This window comes from Camponotus vicinus, unplaced genomic scaffold, assembly GCF_025532165.1.
Source record: "Camponotus vicinus isolate PSW18456_S1 unplaced genomic scaffold, iyCamVici1.0 SCAF_1, whole genome shotgun sequence".
Lineage (NCBI taxonomy): Eukaryota > Metazoa > Arthropoda > Insecta > Hymenoptera > Formicidae > Camponotus > Camponotus vicinus.
In genome coordinates, this window is record NW_028141945.1 from 11,092,430 (window position 1) to 11,109,916 (window position 17,487).

The 17,487-nt window shown below is 39.0% G+C and overlaps 1 long non-coding RNA gene across 9 annotated transcripts in view; it reads left to right on the top strand.

Moving 5' to 3' along the window:
- Positions 1–17,487, top strand: part of LOC145974398 (uncharacterized) — a 203,879-nt gene that overhangs the window by 77,164 nt on the left and 109,228 nt on the right. The window contains exons 7-11 of one of the 9 annotated variants that reach the window (XR_014439670.1): positions 14,547–14,669; positions 14,785–14,907; positions 15,023–15,145; positions 15,261–15,383; positions 15,499–15,656. The exons of 7 other annotated variants lie outside the window; for them this stretch is intronic. This is a non-coding gene — a long non-coding RNA (uncharacterized LOC145974398). Of the gene's footprint in view, positions 1–14,546; positions 14,670–14,784; positions 14,908–15,022; positions 15,146–15,260; positions 15,478–15,498; positions 15,657–17,487 lie in introns of those variants that run through there. One more of the 9 variants, XR_014439671.1, reaches the window with a different exon arrangement.

Genomic DNA, 17,487 nt, shown 5'->3' on the forward strand with positions numbered 1-17,487 from the left:
ACATTTAAGTTTGGAACACTCCGTACATCTAATAAAACAAATATTTTATTAATTTATTCGCATTTAACGTTTTCCAAGCGTGGTGGGGAGGCGCTTGGAAATTTTGTGCCTGATTCAGAATTTCATACCGCATCCCGTATGCAATATGTAACCCGCAATGATACGTAATTATGCGTACAACGCGTATTACCATATCTGTATCGTGCGCCTAATTACATTCCTACATGCGAATCAGCCAAACAACGTGATCAGCTACGCACTCTCCGGATCTGCTTCGAGTCCGGGGTTTCGCGGTTCGTAAACGCCGGTCGCGTTCGTTCCGTTCTCTCCGTCTCGTTGCCGTCGAGACGTGGACGCATCCGCGACGCATACGGAATCGATCCTGAGAATCGGACTTCCGGCGGTGACTCCTTCCGGCATATATTTATATTTATTTTTATTACATGTATGGGGGGAAATTAGATAGATATTACGCGAGGAATATCGTGTAAAGTTAAGTGGAGCTATTCGCAAAATTAAATCCGGAAATCCTAACTTATTGCTCATTCGCTCACTTATATTGACATGTGTATAGTTCCGATTTTAATATATGCACATGCGACTATAATGCGTCTGTATTCACGATCTCTGTTCATGCTATCGCGGCATAAATAGCGCGAGTGACTCGGGAAGAGAACGGATTTAATAACGACAAACGGATGGAATATATAATCTTTGTACGTAATCGTCGAGTATAACATAGTGGTAGTCGTCGCTCCTCGCTTCGCCTTCTCTTTATCTTTGTCCCCTCTTTTTCCGAGCGTGTGCTTCCTCGAGTACCCTTTATCGCGGCTAATTTTCCTCCCCACGTTCTCTATTCCCGCTCCTTCGCCGAAATAACAGCCGAGGGTATCAATGGCTGCTAATTCATCGTCACCGTTCGCTTGATGGCGACGTCCGGTTTTGCGCCGCGTGTCGACTACCCAAAGTTGTTTCGTGCGATTAAATTATTAAAACTGTATTGTATACAGTAAAAAATAAAATGTTAATTATAACATTTTTCACATGTCCCAGAAAGTTCACTCTAAATAAGTTAAAATAACTCATTCGTCGTATGTTACTTATTGACAAACTAAAAATGTTAAATAATTGACACGATACTTTACATTTATTTTTATTATTGTGACTTTGTGTAATGTAAAAATAACATACGAATTAATTAAAAATTACATGAGAAAATAGTTACAATAACTTGTAAGAAATGTTGAAGACATTAACATATAATGGTAATTATTTTAACTTAAATTATTTATAATAGAAACATTTGATTTTAGTAAATTTGATTATTTTGTATGTCAAAGATCAAGATTATTTTTTTGAAGATTCACTTTAACTTTTCTTAGAATGTTAAACTGACTTTGAGACATGTTGATTGTTTAAAATGATTGTGTTAAAAATACTCAAAATAATATTTCATTTCTAAGAGACATGTACAAAATGTTAAGTTATGAAGTTGACATCAATGTAACACATGAAAAGTTATAAAAATAATAACATATAGGTTGTATGTTAATTTTACATTGAAGTACTAATTAAAACGTGGTAACACAAGAAAATTTTAACATATGGACGCACAATTTTTTACTGTGTATAATCCTCATCTTTTCTTTCTACTGTTCCATAAGACACGGAGAGAAATTTGCTTATAAATTATTTAGAATGTATTTTTGCGTGGACCCAGCCCAAGTTTCAATATTTATTACATCATAAATATTTGATGTGATATAATAGCTTTAATCTTTTATACTAGCTTAATTATGATGACAAATACTCTCAAAATTCATCTCATATAAAATATAGAATTTGGAGTTCTCAGAAAGAAAGGCACCGATCTTTTTAAATATTTTATCAAAATATCATCACTTTGAAAAATTTGCTCTAGTCAATTACACTGGAAATCACTCGGTTCGGATAATCTCACTCGCCAATTTCTTCTCTTTCACGGATGTAAATTCTCGTTCCCCATCGATGCTTGCCATCTTTGTACATCATCTTCCAGATGATTCGAACCTTTTTTCTGGACGTTTCAAAGTATTCAGTTATTGATGAAATTCGATCGCGAACGTACGAGAAGTAGCGAAAGAGGATGAAAGAAGACAGAGAGGCCGCATCGCGCCTAATCGAGTCCAGGAGATTGGACGAGGTGAAAGAAAGTGGAATAGAGAGAGAATAGAGAGCTGCTATGTGGAACGGAACAGGCGAGGAAGATTGAGAGAGCTCGAGGAACGAGAAGGAAAGGACGGAGGATAGAAGAATGTGGAGAACACGGGTCTGGGATGAAGAGGAGCGGCTGCTCGCGCGGTCGCGGACGAGGAGGGTGAAGGGAAGGGAATCCCCCCGCGTCTTCGGTCCGTGCCTTCCTTCATCCTTCGTGCCCGAGCTTCGGCTGTTTTCATGGCCGTCATTTAGTAGGTTCGTTCACCCCTGGGCGCAGGGCCGCGCGCGAGAAAGAGCGAAGGAGAAAGGAGGGAGGGAGCGAGAGAAAGAGGAAGAAAGAGAGAGAAAGAGTGACTACGAGGGAACCAGGCGGGAAGGAGAACGATGTACGACGGAGGAGGAAGAGGAGGGCTAGAAATGTGATAGAGAGAAGGAAGAAGAGGAGGCGAAAGAGCGGGGAAGAGGGGCCAGACGGCACGTACGGCTCGCCGTGCAACCGACGACTGAGGTGACGAGCGCGGGCGAGGGGATTCCGGAGGTCCCTGTGCGTGAGAGGGGTGCCGGACGAGGGGGGGACCCCCGCGAGAACGAAGGGTCGAGAAGGTGGACGAGGAGAGAGAAAGAGAGGAAAAAGGTGGCGGCGTGTACCGATGACGACAATGGTGTTGGTGATGGTGTCGGTTGGTGCTGGTGGTAGCGAGCGAGCGAGCGAGCGATCAGGCGGACAGGCCGGCTGGATGACGCGAGAGAGAGAGAGAGAGAGGGGTGGGGTGAGGTGGAGAGGGGGGCCAAGAGGGAGGATCGTGAAGGGACTAAGGGAAAAAGAGTTCAGGCAGGTCTGGGATCGGACAGGAGGGTGAATGCGTGACGGTGTGTATCGTAGACTCTCTTCAGCACTGGGGAAGGCTGCCTTCTATCTGCCCGGCTTTGCTTTGCCTTTACCTTCCTTGTAAACCTGCCAGCCGGCCGGACGGCCGGTCGGCCGCGTGTAGGTACACACTCCTCGTTGCTCCTCCTTCCCCTCTCCCCCTCTCTTCCTCCCTTTCCTGCACGTACGTAAAGAACGGGGAGAGGGAGGAGGAGAGGAAGAGAAAGAGGGCGAGAGTTAAGCGAGCGAGAACGTCGGGTTAGTTTGCCTGACTGCAGCCTATACGAGGCTGAGTATCTAACGCGGGGCCGCGCGAGGCCTAAATTTAGGCGTCCGCCGGAAGTACGTGTACAGGAGGAGGTTCCGTGCACCGGGCTCGATCGCGCGGTAAGATAAGCCGCGAACGGGGGACAGGCTGTAGGAGTGAGATACTGAGAGAGCAATTGGCGACGATGTTATGCGTTCAGCTACGCTTGACAATCGCTTCGCGATCGAAGCGATCTCTCGTAAAATCAAGGGATATTTTTTTTTCATCTCTGTAGATAATCATCGATCTTGAAAAAATCAATCTATGGACGTAACTTAACTATTGTATGGATTTTTAAATCAATCTACTTTAAATGAGGTCTTTAAATAAAATTCTTATTATTAAGAGCAGTAATATATTGTAATTAAATAAAAGAAGCTGTATAAGAGAGATTTGAAATAAACTTCAACGACCATGAAATACAATTTTTTGTATAATGATGTTGCTCGCATTTTTAATTATTTCACTTTTTATCAATTAAAAATTGAAGACTCTATCGATGAACTATATTCATTCTTGATTTCTCTAATAATAATTAAAAATTATAATAATAATTAAAAATAATAATAATAATAATTAAAAATAATGAATAATAATTATTAAAATATATAATAATTAAAAATTATTTATTATAATAATAATTAAAAATTATTTATTCAAATTATTTTTTAATACTATTATACGTAATAGAATGTGATTATTTTATTAAACATCGCATGATAAATCAGTAGATCAATCAAAGAATATTTTATTGCATGTAATAATAATAATCCCAGTCATGTATATCCGAAATCTTTATAAAATGTTTCCCATATTTGAAGATTGTACAACACGAATTTTTTTTTCGCTGCCACGACGTGGAGCCGTTTGCGGTCGACGGGTTTAATACGCATCATAAATTTTCAAGACTGTTTCGGAGGCCGCAGGTTGTTATTAACGCAGAAACTCCTTCCATCACAGGTGTTAAATCCATTGTTACCAGAAACTTCTGTCTGGGTTTGTTCGCGTTGCCCAGGATCGCAGCAACCAGTCGCTTTGTCAATAGAAAACGAGTCGAGAAGAACTTGAAACTTGACGTGCAAACGTGACGAACAATGCTTCTTGGAAATTTGCATTTCATTCAATATAGAGATATCAAGAGGCGACGTAACTGCTGTTGATAATTACGATATCGTTTTGATTTCTCACGCTGTTATTATCAGAAATTTTTTCCACCTTACATCCTCGACGACGAGGATCGAGTCCAACGTGATTAGAGGGATTCGGAGTCCGCAAAAATTTTCCAATTAAACATCCGCAAAGATTTTCGAGTCCCGCGCGCCAGATTAATTCACATGATTTAATTAACCGCGAAACTCGCGAGAGCCGCCGGGCAATGCTTCTCGGGTTCTTTTAAACATTCCATAAAAACTATTTTAATTCCGCGGAACCCTTTCTCGCCTTGGAGGGCCGTCGCGAAATATTACCGCGACCCGCGCGTACATAACGAGCGAACGTTCGCCTTTGCTTGCGCGCATCCCCGTCCTCCCACCCTCTCGCGGCCGGAGAGAGAGAGAGAGAGAGAGAGAGAGAGAGAGAGAAAGACGCGTAACAAAAGTTTCCCCTTTTAAGAGAGCGGCCGCGCGTAATAAGATATTTAATATCCCCCGGGTATAATTCGCCATAAAACAACGCGCGCCTTATCTCTCTCTCCCGTCGCTATTTTTATTCGCGACGCGAATGCGATTCGTGTAACTATAAAAACGCCGTGCTTTTTCGCCCGACATACGACGAGGGGGAGATACGTCCGTGGATGCACGGAAAAATCCGGCGGGAGGACGGAAGGGCACACGAGAGAGGACGCGAAAGAGGACCGTGTCTGTCTCGAGGCAGGATTTACTACTGTTACACGGCTACAAGCTCGCTCCTTGTTATGGGGAACTTTTGTAAGAGCCCCGATGGAGGCGGTGTCGCGTTTCGACAGCCGCACCGACGACGTGAGATGAGACGCCGCGCCAAAAGGCGCTGCCCGCTCGCTTTATTAGTTTCTCGTTGCAGTTGTTCTCTCATGGGAGGATTTATATATATATATATATATATATATATATATATATATATATATATATATATATATATATATACACACACATACACACAGATAGAGTGAGTGAGTTTGATAAAAAGTTTCATCACATTTTTCCCGGTTAGAGGCGGAGAAATCCATTATCAAAATTGTAGGACAAGTAGAGGGACATATCATGGCGATCTTAAGTAATCTTGAGCGTTCTTGGCTTAAAATTTCCCTTTTTTAAATAGAAATAGGTGTTTTTGAGAATTACTCCTTGAACTTAATAACTTTTGCATCAAATTATTATTTTTCCAAAAAGTCGTCATTGTCGAGATATTTACAAAATTAAAAATCGAAATAAAAATATGGAACAGATTTTTTTACTATTACAATAAATGTTCAACATGTAAATAATTAAAATACATATCAAAAGCTTTTTCATTAAAATGTAATATTTTTAAAAATCATTAAATTTAGGTCAACCCCTTTACACAGTAAAAAATTGTGCGTCCATATGTTAAAATTTTCTTGTGTTATCACGTTTCGATTAGTACTTCAATATAAAATTAATAATAACTTCTACGTTATTATTTTTATAACGTTTTCATGTGTTACATTTATGTCAACTTTATAACTTAACACTTTGTATATGTCTCTTAGAAATGGAATATTATTTTGAGTATTTTTAACATAATCATTTTAAACAATCAACATGTCTCAAAGTCAGTTTAACATTCTAAGAAAAGTTAAAGTGAATCTTCAAATAATCTTGAACATTGACATACAAAATAATCAAATTTACTAAAATCAAATGTTTCTATTATAAATAATTTAAGTTAAAATAATTACTATTATATGTTAATGTCCTACAACAATTCTTATGAGTTATTGTAACTATTTTTTCATGTAATTTTTAATTAATTTGTATATTATTTTTACATTACACTTAAAGTCACAATAACAAAAATAAATGTAAAGTATCGTGTCAATTATTTAACATTTTTAGTTTGTCAATAAGTAACATACGGCGAATGAGTTATTTTAACTTAAAATTTGGAGTGGACTTTTTGGGACGTGTGAAAATTGTTATAATTAATATTTTATTTTTTACTGTGTAGTTTTCGAAGAAAATGTAAACTTTCAGACTTACCTTATAGATACTTAAATTTATAATAAATATCTCATCAATCGCGAGTACCGCAAAGATTTTCGGGATACATTTAATTTCGATTGTCCCTTGAATGAAAATCATTGCGGGATGTTTTGTCGCACACTTTATTGGAAAAATCGACTCCATTAGAAATTGGTTTCGTGCTCCGCAGAGAGTCCCCGCGTGCCATTCCTGATCTCATTTGCTCACTCGTTCGATTCGGCCACTACACGACGACGTGTGTGCAGGAAACACAAAGTTTTCATAGTATTACACCGTCGTTTCGTTAGTTTCGAAACATCCGATAATAATGTTGCCCTAATTCGTGTTCGCTGTCAAACAGCGGCCGGTATAGGGACCGGTTGCAACAAGGTGGGTTAGCGCTCTCTAACCCTGGTTAACTACATAAATTTACCTTCTCTCCTATACATAATATAGGTACAGCTACAATCCGGAAAGGGACAACGAATTGCTAACCCGGAGTTGGTTAACCTCGCTTGTCGGTGTGTTCCCGCCGTAGACATGCCACATGCGTTTACAGAGGTTTACACGTTACCATGGTTCTGTCTATTAACATGCAGCAAATAATTTTGATCCGGGGATCAATTTTAAGCTCTTGAGACTCAAATCGTGCTAAGTTTCACCGCGCTCCGGAAATTCTACGTGTGTTCTCGAATGGCCGAATGGTTTTTTCCTTAATCTTATTCGTGTTTTTATATTCTTAATATATTATCAGGAGAAGTCGATTCTTTTTAATCAATTTTGTACGCGATTATGATACATTTTCGATCAAATATTTGCCGTTTTATATCGACTAGTTGAAAGAGAAAAGTGATAAATGTCTAAATCAAGTAAATATGATTATACCAGCGACTTTGTAATTAAATCAAGCCGTCGTGGTTAAACATAGTTAATTTTATTGGCTCGGTTAAAATTTTAGGACGCACGGATTTAATTTGGCGACACTCTAGAGCGATGAATTTGACATTAATTGCCTTATCGTGATTGTTCTGATTTAATCTGTCACCGCCAAACGAACAATTTCTTTCTTGCTTCTTGGCTTCTTTACATTGCAATGCGAATCTATTCATATCTCATCATTGCAGCGTACTTTTGTTCACGTACAACAGTAGATTAGAAAGGACTGTAACATAGCAATAAAACATAGATACGGTATTGTTATTATGACATAATTATTATGACATCTGTCGTCTGATATCTAATCTATTTCGCCTTAAATGACTTGAATTGCAATGGAAAATTATTCGAACAAATGACACTATTGAAGAGAATTCTCGCTTAATCAATGTTGAACAATCATCTCAGAAATATTATTTTAAGCTTACAATTAGTTGTACTTGGATTTAAGCATCGTCTGCAATACACATTCATTCCTTGTATGAGTGATGCACGTGACGTATACTAGTCGCATTGTTGTCGCCATTAGTGCAATTCTTCTACCGCATAAACGAAATACTTATGGTTTAACGTGCATGTAATCCGAGCACTTGGCAGTAGCTATTTTATACAACGTATATCGAAGAGAAAATAAAAAGATGCACGGTATTATATTTTAATTTTCTTTTAATATATATACATTTATTATAATACGTATATATAACTTTCACACACATTGACACATTCTAGAAATTACTATGCACTTATAGCTAGATTTTGAATTAAGCTCTGCTTAAAAAATGTCGAGAATCGTTTTATTGGCAAAATGTCCTTTTTAAAACGACCGAATTCTGAAAGTTATAATCGAGGGGTAAACCGCTGAGGGCATTGCGGTGTACAGATTTGAGGCATTACTGGGCATTGCTTGGGCATTACTTGGGCATTATTAGGTTTTATTGAAGTATCAATGCGTATTATGGACGTTATTAAAGTATTATTAAGTCTTTTCTTCCAAATAATAATTTTAAATTTATTAAAATTTAAATTATTAAATTTTAAAAATTTAGCAATAATGCCCAGGAATTGGGCATTAGTAGTAGGCATTAGTGTACATAATTTTGATCAGCGGTTTACCCCTCCCCGGTTATAATTTAATTTTTTAATTTTTTTTTGCATCAAGCTGTAGCTCAAACTATATTAATAATCGTGAAATATTTAACGACTGCGTTTATGACTTACTAACATGACGAGAAATTGATTTCAAGGCAGTAACATGCTTCTACTTTTTTGTGCTCGTAAAAAAAAAATACTTGTTGAAAATGATTTTCATGTTACTAAATATCGATTAATTCAACACAGAAGCGCCTATTGAGTTGCAAAGTGCGAGTTTCCCGAGGAGGAACCCTTCACACACACACACACACATACACACACATGCCGGATGTATTTTCTTCCGGGCGCTTTTACGTCGCTAAAAGCAGCATCATAAGGGATGTAAAACTGCTCTGTGTTGCGGGAATTCAATTTTACGTTCAACTTTAAGAAACGCGGCTCGTAAAACGTCGTCGCCAATTATGCGTATCGCGGTTAAAACGCTCGGAATCGATATTAAAAGACAATCGCACGGAAATCGTTCGCGTCCCCCCTCTCCCTTCTCCTCGGGGCATCGAGAATCAGTATCGATTATCGATTTACGAGAAACGAACGCGCACGAGATTCGGGTGCGTGTCGTAAGAAAGCGCATCGCGCACGGATGTAGAGACGTAAGAAAATGCACGTGCGCGGCTATGCATGCCGTATAAGGGGCAATGCGGAAACGTCAACGACGGGGCGTGCGTCGGGCATAAAATCCGATAGCGCGGTTTTTGCGCGGCAGCTGGTTACCAAAACGCACCGGTTCTTTGGTTTTACAGTCGCGCAAACGTGCCTCGCTTAGGTATTTATCGGAAGGGAAACGGCGTTTGAATATTTAAACGCGGGGTGCCTTGGTACCTCGAGATTATCGGCCGCGATATTTCGCAAATTGAGTTAATTAACCGGGTCCGTTCAAAGATTCGCGTTAACAAGGGAGTCTTCGTCTTTGAAATCATGTATATCGCGGATTAATAAAGGTAACTAGAGCTTTTATTTTCCATCCTTCAGTTTAATAAGTGACAATTTTCTTTCTCGTATAAATTCGAAATTTCGATGTAGACGAGAAATATCTTACGACTCTCCGATATGCCCGAATTGATTTGGACTCGAGCCTTTACAACGGCCATTTAGATACATTTACAATTCACGGGGAGATGAAGCGAGGCAGAAATCGCGCAACGTTGTTAGTGGCAGTCGTTGAACGTGAAGAGGGTCGTGAAGAGGGGAAGCGCGACGATAGGATCGGGGATTCGTAAAACGGCATAGTCGAGCACCGGAACGCCGTAAATGCACGACGAACCCATAATCTTAAAAACGTAGGGGAAGATATGAAGGAGGGAAAGAAGGAAAGAAAGAGAACCGAATGAGAGAAGGGCGGGAAAAACTGAAGGAGACATCCCGCGTTTACCTCGGTCAATTCGCGAGACAAGTGTACCGAGAGAAAACCATCCCGCTTCGCCCTCTACCTCGGGATACCAGGGGTGGGACGGGGGTGGTTCTGCCGGCCGGCCGGCTCGGACGAGGCAAGACGGATGCGCGAGCGAAGTGAAGCGATGTCGCCGTCGACGACGACATTTGGAACAGATAATGGCGCGAATATGCCGCGGGGGTGAACGAACCGCGGGTCGGACTGGGTTCAGTTGGGTCGGCTTGGGTTGGGTTGGTATCACATCAGCTATCGATCTTATAACACCGTGCGGCCCCCGTTGTCTCCTCGTTCCATCCCCTCTCTCTCTCTCTCTTTCTTTCTCTCTCGCTCGCTAGCTGGCTCTGTCTTTCTCCGTTCTCACCCTATCGCTTTCCCTCCGTGTTCGTCGTCACCCTCTCTCTGTCTATTTCTCTCGGCTCTCGCTTCTTCCTCCGCCTGCTTCCGCCAACCTGCGTCTCTTCGCGCGCTTCCTGTCTCCATTTCGCTCTTACTTTCTCGCCACCTCCCCCGGGGTCTTCTTCTCGCGCTACCCTTCTCCCTCTCTCTCCCTCGATTGCGTCGTCGCGTTGCACCCTCGAACGTTCCTTTTTCTCTTCTACCGCTCGCTCTTTTTATTATTATCAAGCGCGAGGCGTACGCGTTGCGTTACGGCCGCGTGCTCGGCGACGTTAATTTTCCGGAAAATTATTTCGCCGAGGGAGAAAACTTGAGCGACATCGCGGTTCCTATGACGATTCCTCGTGGGAGGGCGAAGATTACGACGAGGAAGAGGAGGACGAGATTGCCACGGAGGGCCCATGACCTACATGCGTGAGATATCATCACGTCCGCGGTCCTGAATTTTCCTTGCGCTCCCTTCCCGTGAGGGTGATGCACGCATATTTCAGTGTCGTTGTAGCCCTCCACGTGTTCCTTCGAATTCATGTAAAATTTATCCACTTGTTGGGATTGCGAGATAAAAACGAATCGCTCTCGCGCGACGAGATAATTGAAGTCAATTCTACAAGACAGGCGCGTAAAAGAGAAATTTAAAATTTCATTTATTTGTACTTTTGTGTGTGTTCTTATCGGATCAAACGGATTTGTATATTAATAAATTAAATATGTATACCCACATCGCATCCGCGCCATTAAGTCTTGCCGTGAAATTTTCTGGACTCATTAGCCGGGCTAGAAAATTATATTGATTATATTAATGTATGCGTATATATTTCAATTGCGCAACAATATCCGGAAGATCGATACGAAAAGGCGTAATGCTATCGGGGCAAACTTGTAACAATAAATAATAAATTACCGGTAGCAAATTGTCATTAAATATTAATTATTGGAAATATGTTATTGCAATTTAGGATGCAGAATCTATATCGAATGATTACAAACTCGTCGGGTAATTAACTGCCTACCTAATTTTGCTCGCAACAAAATATCGTTTTATCTTCAAATATTTGCTTTTCGAAATTGCCTCAATTATTCGTCTTGCTCATCTTTCGAAGTATCGTATATCGAATATTGGAATTTGCTATTTTTTTTTTTTTAAGAAGCTGCGTTATTTTGCTCGTTCGGTGGCATCATTTAAAATCGAGATCGAGGAGAGTTCCATTTCACGCTCGACGCGCTTCTTTCTCGTATCCATGCGTCGTCGCGATCGGCTGAGATATCGCCAATCGTTATCCGCGACTGTGACAAAGGTCCCTCGAACTCTAGTTATTTCTGGAGGAGACGAACGATTCTCGAGATCGAAATATCGCGATGATATATGCCGCCTATACTCGCTCGCAAACAGCTATACATTTCACTTTAGTCATAAACAAAAAAATATTCTCGAATCGCGAGTTAATTAATAAATCTCATGAAGGCGCAAGAAAAAATCTTTCTGATGCGAACGATTCGAGATAATTAATAATCGTATATATTAGCCATATATTATGCGTGTAATGAGAGATATTGTTTCGAGTAATTTGATTTGAGTAACGAGAAGAATACCGCGAGTTTATCGAGAATTGTTGAAATTGTTAATCGCATTTGCGTAGCTAACGCGCAGATTCTCCTTCCGCCGGCTTTGCACTTTGCGTTCACTCTGGTATTCTGAGCGCCACTTGAAAATTAATTTGCGTCGCACACGAAAGTCCGAGAGCGCGGCACCCTCTCGCAATTTCATGACGCTCCACCGCCGAGGCGTGGACCGGAACTTAAACGCGGACGTTAGAATTTTTAAGTACGATTAATACCATATTTAATGCGCGGACGCATATTTCACCCGGCGTCGCGTTAATTTTCACCGAGCCATACTTTTCTCATTAAAGGAGATAATGTAAAAAAATGTAGGACAAAATGTGAAATCTTCTCCCCCGCTAAGAAGATATTCTACATCGACGAGAGATAAAACGAGGAGCCTTTATTATTATTACAAATCTTCATTCGCTTCTTATCTTCGTATCTTTGGTATTTAATTTCTAAGCATTTTTAACGTCTTATAAGTTAGCGGAACAAAATGGGCGGAATCAATTATAATTGATATTTTTATTTGTTGCTCATTTGTTGCTAAAAAGTTGCCAAAGAAAAAAATTTGTTGCTCTGTAATTTAAAAAAAAAATCATGTTCCGCTAAAGGAAGATTAAGTTAGCGGAACAATATATATAACAACAAAATTATACGTAATAATAATATAAAAATTTGTTGCTAATTTGTTGCTCTTAAAATATTCAATTTGTTGCTTGCAAAATAAATTTAAACAATAGCGGAAAACTTTTCACAGCGAGCAAAGTTACAAGAGTAAACTACTAGAAAAAAATTTGTTGCTCGCTTAAATTTGGTATTGAGATATTATTTAAATTTGTTGCTCTTGAAATATCCAAGTTTCCAATTTGTTACTCGCGCCATAAGTTTAAATAATGATGAGAAACCTTTCACAGCGTGCAAAGCTACAAGAGTAAACTACTAGAAAAAAATGTGTTGCTCGCTTAAATTTGGTATTGAGATATAGTTTGAATTTGTTGCTTTCGAAATATCCAAGTTCCGAATTTGTTGCTTGCAAAATAAATTTAAATAATGATGAAAAACCTTTCACAGCGTGCAGAGCTACAAGAGTGAACTACTAGAAAAAAATTTGTTGCTCGCTTAAATTTGGTATTGAGACATAGTTTGAATTTGTTGCTTTCAAAATATCCAAGTTCCGAATTTGTTGCTTGCAAAATAAATTTAAATAATGATGAAAAACCTTTCACAGCGTGCAGAGCTACAAGAGTAAACTATCAAAAATAAATTTGTTGCTCCCTTAAATTTGGTATTGGAATATAGGTTGAATTTGTTGCTCTCGAAATATCCAAGTTTCGAATTTGTTGCAATAAGTTTAAATAATAAACAAATTAAATTACAAGAATATGTATATGACGATACAATAACAATTAATAAGATTTATATGGCCTTGAATACTTGTGCCAAATATATTAAGTAAAAATTCAGTCAATATGTTTTCGATGTAATTTAGACTTTGCACGCTGTGAAAGGTTTTTCGTTATTGTTTAAATTTATTTTGCAACCAACAAATTCGGAACTTGGATATTTCGAAAGCAACAAATTCAACCTATATTCCAATACCAAATTTAAGCGAGCAACAAATTTTTTTCTGATAGTTTACTCTTGTAACTTTGCACGCTGTGAAAGGTTTTCAGCTATTGTTTAAATTTATTTTGCAAGCAACAAATTCGAAACTTGGATATTTCGAAAGCAACAAATTCAACCTATATTCCAATATCAAATTTAAGTGAGCAACAAATTTTTTTTTGATAGTTTACTCTTGTAGCTCTGCACGCTGTGAAAGGTTTTTCATCATTATTTAAATTTATTTTGCAAGCAACAAATTCGGAACTTACATATTTCGAAAGCAACAAATTCAACCTATATTCCAATATAAAATTTAAGTGAGCAACAAATTTATTTTTGACAGTTTACTCTTGTAGCTCTGCACGCTGTGAAAGGTTTCTCATCATTATTTAAACTTATGGCGCGAGTAACAAATTGGAAACTTGGATATTTCAAGAGCAACAAATTTAAATAATATCTCAATACCAAATTTAAGCGAGCAACAAATTTTTTTCTAGTAGTTTACTCTTGTAACTTTGCTCGCTGTGAAAAGTTTTCCGCTATTGTTTAAATTTATTTTGCAAGCAACAAATTGAATATTTTAAGAGCAACAAATTAGCAACAAATTTTTATATTATTATTACGTATAATTTTGTTGTTATATATATTGTTCCGCTAACTTAATCTTCCTTTAGCGGAACATGATTTTTTTTTTTAAATTACAGAGCAACAAATTTTTTTCTTTGGCAACTTTTTAGCAACAAATGAGCAACAAATAAAAATATCAATTATAATTGATTCCGCCCATTTTGTTCCGCTAACTTATAAGACGTGCATTTTTATCTCTGTTTAATATATCAATATTTAAAAATGTGTGATGAACAAATGATTAAATAAATGGACTATATCGTGGCTGCTTATTTCTATGTTTAGTGAGCTGTCAAAAATCAGCTGTGAAATCTTCTCCCCCGCTAAGAAGATATTCTACATCGTCGAGAGATAAAGAAACGAAGAGTTTTATTATTATTACAAATCTTATCTCGCTTCGTATCTTTGGTATTTAATTTCTAAGCATTTATATCTCTGTTTAATATATCAGTATTTAAAAATGTGTGATAAACAAATGATTAAATAAATAGACTATATCGTGGCTGCTTATTTCTATGTTTAGTGAGCTGTCAAAAATCAGCTGTGAAATCTTCTCCCCCGCTAAGAAGATATTCTACATCGTCGAGAGATAAAGAAACGAAGAGTTTTATTATTATTACAAATTTTCTCTCGCTTTGTATCTTTGGTATTTAATTTCTAAGCATTTATATCTCTGTTTAATATATCAATATTTAAAAATGTGTGATGAACAAATGATTAAATAAATGGACTATATCGTGGCTGCTTATTTCTATGTTTAGTGAGCTGTCAAAAATCAGCTGTGAAATCTTCTCCCCCGCTAAGAAGATATTCTACATCGTCGAGAGATAAAGAAACGAAGAGTTTTATTATTATTACAAATTTTCTCTCGCTTTGTATCTTTGGTATTTAATTTCTAAGCATTTATATCTCTGTTTAATATATCAATATTTAAAAATGTGTGATGAACAAATGATTAAATAAATGGACTATATCGTGGCTGCTTATTTCTATGTTTAGTGAGCTGTCAAAAATCAGCTGTGAAATCTTCTCCCCCGCTAAGAAGATATTCTACATCGTCGAGAGATAAAGAAACGAAGAGTTTTATTATTATTACAAATTTTCTCTCGCTTTGTATCTTTGGTATTTAATTTCTAAGCATTTATATCTCTGTTTAATATATCAATATTTAAAAATGTGTGATGAACAAATGATTAAATAAATGGACTATATCGTGGCTGCTTATTTCTATGTTTAGTGAGCTGTCAAAAATCAGCTGTGAAATCTTCTCCCCCGCTAAGAAGATATTCTACATCGTCGAGAGATAAAGAAACGAAGAGTTTTATTATTATTACAAATTTTCTCTCGCTTTGTATCTTTGGTATTTAATTTCTAAGCATTTATATCTCTGTTTAATATATCAATATTTAAAAAATGATTAAATGAATCGACTATATCGTGGCTGCTTATTTCTACATTTGGTGAGCTGTCAAAAATCAGCTGTGAAAAAGATTGAGAGAGAAATGACGAAATTCCGTAAAGAGAGCAGCCGAATTCTCCGAAGGAAGGACTTGTCGTCTAATCAGTCGCAACCCCTGCAAACAGAAACGTCAAACCTATTATTCATCGCGAATACGATGCAGTCGATAACAGCATGTTCTTTATATCGTCATCGAAACGGAGAGGACAGTTGTAGCGGCCTCGAGCAAATTTGCAATGTTTGTCCTCAAAGGGTTAATTGGTTCGTTTCCTCCGTTAAAAGGTTTACGCTCACTCGAAATCGCTGACCTGGTTCGCGGTCGGCCGTGGAACAAAACCGGTCGACAAACGTACGAGGCGTTGAGCGACACGCTCGAAACTAAACTAAACGTTTCGCTTCTCTCTCCGTCCCGATCGCTTTCTCTTTCTCTCTCTCTCTCCCTCCCGCGCCCCGATCTCTTAATCCGGCCGCGCGGGAGAGTCGATGGCGGTCGGGGGCCGGAAGTCAGTTTCTCGGTAGACAGCGGCAGCCTCCGCTCTTCCATTATAGAGACGCGGAGAGCAGCTGCCGCGCGAAGCCGGGAGAGCCGGGAAGCTGGAGATGTGCCGATCAGACCTGTCAGGTTATTGTCTCGGGTTTTAATGGAACATCACTACGCGAGCCGCCACCGCGCGAAATACCGCGGCGCTGAACTGAACTGAATTAAATGTCGGCGCGCTTTGCATTGAGGTCCCTCTCGTCGTCGTCGTCGTAGTCGTAGTCGTCCTCGTCGTGGTCGTGGCCGTCGTTGTCGAGGCCGATGCATAATGGAGGTAGGCCGTCGTGGGTGTAGGTGGTACACTTCAATTCCGGGAGAACGAGGGAAATAAACGGGAGGAGGAGAAAAGGAGAAGGAGGATGAGGAGGATGAGGACGAGCTGGGTGATTGAGAACGAGGGGGAGGGGGGAGGGATGCTGACGGAAACCGTGTCGGTAGTGTGAAAAGTGTCGGCGAGCGAGCGCGGATCAAGAGGACGGCTGACGAGGGGGATGAAGAGGGACGATGAATAATTGAGAAACGAGCAATTTGGGCGAAACGCCCCGTTGCCGGCTCTCTTTCTCCTCTCCTCTCTTTTCAATTGGGAGGAAGGACGTCGCCGAAAATTCGCACCGAGACGGCGCGCGAATAATTAAAAGCCGTTACATCGGTAATCGCGTTAAGACGAGATTCCGCGCTTAATTAACTCATTGGCAGCGGCTTGTCGAGAGATGTTGCAGCGTGAATGTCACGTCTCGAAATAATCCGTCGAGTGGTTCTTTAGCGAGACGGTTCTTTAGAGACTTTGGTGAACGATGACGTAAAAGAAGTCCCGACAACAAAGTGTTAAAAAGAAATACTTCGAAAAGAGATGCACCTTTCCTTTTTTTTCCTTAAATATGTAGCAAGCACAGATGCTATTTACGTTTGTATTATCTTATTATTACTAACAATTGTTTTTTGTATCGGGAGGTTTTTGCAAATTTAATATTCGAATATTCGAAAATTAATGTTTACATAATTGAAAATTTCATGTAATTATTTTTCCATCGATATCCCTTTACACACGCCCACACGTATAATATCTAACGCAGTTTAAATTAAAAATGTTAGATTAACGCTGCACAATTTCAAACTATAAATTAAATATAAGCAGCGAGAATACAACAAACAACAGTGCGGAATCAACTGTACCGGGAGTAACGTTTTATTTTTATGTCACTGTACGGTATAGTATACGATTGGGTTTT